We start from the raw sequence: 3,191 nt of genomic DNA on the forward strand, positions 1-3,191 counted from the left end.
TTTAAAAAATTTTTTTCCACCGGACCTAGCTGACTGGGACGTTGGAACTTTGAAATTTCTCTCGTCCAGGTACGAAAAGGCCGAACGTTCCTTTCGAAATAATTCCTCAAAAAGCGTTACGAGGTATGGAAATTTTTATAGAAATCGTTATTGTTCGACGCCGTCTAGCCGAACGTAACGGTTTCTTTTTATTTTTTTTTTAAATTTTTTCCACCGGACCTAGCTGACTGGGACGTTGGCACTTTGAATTGTTTCGCACTGCTCCAAAAGTGCCGAAAGTACCGAAAGTTCCTTTCGCATTAATTCCATAATAAGCGTTATAAGGTACGTATATTCTGGCATAAATCGATATATTCTAATTAAATACATCGGGATTAAGCGTTAATTTTGTTCTTGAAACGTTCTAAAAAGTTTCGAATTGCACATTGGGACATGGAAAAATTTCCGTATCGAACACGTTTTTTCGAGTTATCTCGCTTAAAAGTGTTACAAGGTAGGAATATTTTTGCATAAATGGACGTATCTCGACGTTTTACGTCGGGATTAAGCGTTTATTTGGTCGGTGGAACGTTTTCTAGAAACGGAACTATGCGACGGGACGTTGGGACTTTGAAGAAGTTCGGCCGGTGCGAAAAGACCGAAAAGGTTTTTTCGAGTTATCTCGCTTAAAAGTGTTACAAGGTAGGAATATATTTGCATAAATGGACGTATCTCGACGTTTTACGTCGGGATTAAGCGTTTATTTGGTCGCTGGAACGTTTTCTAGAAACGGAACTATGCGACGGGACGTTGGGACTTTGAAGAAGTTCGGCCGGTGCGAAAAGACCGAAAAGGTTTTTTCGAGTTATCTCGCTTAAAAGTGTTACAAGGTAGGAATATTTTTGCATAAATGGACGTATCTCGACGTTTTACGTCGGGATTAAGCGTTTATTTGGTCGGTGGAACGTTTTCTAGAAACGGAACTATGCGACGGGACGTTGGGACTTTGAAGAAGTTCGGCCGGTGCGAAAAGACCGAAAAGGTTTTTTCGAGTTATCTCGCTTAAAAGTGTTACAAGGTAGGAATATATTTGCATAAATGGACGTATCTCGACGTTTTACGTCGGGATTAAGCGTTTATTTGGTCGCTGGAACGTTTTCTAGAAACGGAACTATGCGACGGGACGTTGGGACTTTGAAGAAGTTCGGCCGGTGCGAAAAGACCGAAAAGGTTTTTTCGAGTTATCTCGCTTAAAAGTGTTACAAGGTAGGAATATTTTTGCATAAATGGACGTATCTCGACGTTTTACGTCGGGATTAAGCGTTTATTTGGTCGCTGGAACGTTTTCTAGAAACGGAACTATGCGACGGGACGTTGGGACTTTGAAGAAGTTCGGCCGGTGCGAAAAGACCGAAAAGGTTTTTTCGAGTTATCTCGCTTAAAAGTGTTACAAGGTAGGAATATATTTGCATAAATGGACGTATCTCGACGTTTTACGTCGGGATTAAGCGTTTATTTGGTCGCTGGAACGTTTTCTAGAAACGGAACTATGCGACGGGACGTTGGGACTTTGAAGAAGTTCGGCCGGTGCGAAAGGACCGAAAAGGTTTTTTCGAGTTATCTCGCTTAAAAGTGTTACAAGGTAGGAATATTTTTGCATAAATGGACGTATCTCGACGTTTTACGTCGGGATTAAGCGTTTATTTGGTCGCTGGAACGTTTTCTAGAAACGGAACTATGCGACGGGACGTTGGGACTTTGAAGAAGTTCGGCCGGTGCGAAAAGACCGAAAAGGTTTTTTCGAGTTATCTCGCTTAAAAGTGTTACAAGGTAGGAATATATTTGCATAAATGGACGTATCTCGACGTTTTACGTCGGGATTAAGCGTTTATTTGGTCGGTGGAACGTTTTCTAGAAACGGAACTATGCGACGGGACGTTGGGACTTTGAAGAAGTTCGGCCGGTGCGAAAAGACCGAAAAGGTTTTTTCGAGTTATCTCGCTTAAAAGTGTTACAAGGTAGGAATATATTTGCATAAATGGACGTATCTCGACGTTTTACGTCGGGATTAAGCGTTTATTTGGTCGCTGGAACGTTTTCTAGAAACGGAACTATGCGACGGGACGTTGGGACTTTGAAGAAGTTCGGCCGGTGCGAAAAGACCGAAAAGGTTTTTTCGAGTTATCTCGCTTAAAAGTGTTACAAGGTAGGAATATATTTGCATAAATGGACGTATCTCGACGTTTTACGTCGGGATTAAGCGTTTATTTGGTCGCTGGAACGTTTTCTAGAAACGGAACTATGCGACGGGACGTTGGGACTTTGAAGAAGTTCGGCCGGTGCGAAAAGACCGAAAAGGTTTTTTCGAGTTATCTCGCTTAAAAGTGTTACAAGGTAGGAATATTTTTGCATAAATGGACGTATCTCGACGTTTTACGTCGGGATTAAGCGTTTATTTGGTCGCTGGAACGTTTTCTAGAAACGGAACTATGCGACGGGACGTTGGGACTTTGAAGAAGTTCGGCCGGTGCGAAAAGACCGAAAAGGTTTTTTCGAGTTATCTCGCTTAAAAGTGTTACAAGGTAGGAATATATTTGCATAAATGGACGTATCTCGACGTTTTACGTCGGGATTAAGCGTTTATTTGGTCGCTGGAACGTTTTCTAGAAACGGAACTATGCGACGGGACGTTGGGACTTTGAAGAAGTTCGGCCGGTGCGAAAGGACCGAAAAGGTTTTTTCGAGTTATCTCGCTTAAAAGTGTTACAAGGTAGGAATATATTTGCATAAATGGACGTATCTCGACGTTTTACGTCGGGATTAAGCGTTTATTTGGTCGCTGGAACGTTTTCTAGAAACGGAACTATGCGACGGGACGTTGGGACTTTGAAGAAGTTCGGCCGGTGCGAAAAGACCGAAAAGGTTTTTTCGAGTTATCTCGCTTAAAAGTGTTACAAGGTAGGAATATATTTGCATAAATGGACGTATCTCGACGTTTTACGTCGGGATTAAGCGTTTATTTGGTCGCTGGAACGTTTTCTAGAAACGGAACTATGCGACGGGACGTTGGGACTTTGAAGAAGTTCGGCCGGTGCGAAAAGACCGAAAAGGTTTTTTCGAGTTATCTCGCTTAAAAGTGTTACAAGGTAGGAATATTTTTGCATAAATGGACGTATCTCGACGTTTTACGTCGGGATTAAGCGTTTATTTGG

Source organism: Bombus affinis, unplaced genomic scaffold, assembly GCF_024516045.1.
Source record: "Bombus affinis isolate iyBomAffi1 unplaced genomic scaffold, iyBomAffi1.2 ctg00000110.1, whole genome shotgun sequence".
Taxonomy (NCBI): Eukaryota; Metazoa; Arthropoda; class Insecta; order Hymenoptera; family Apidae; genus Bombus; species Bombus affinis.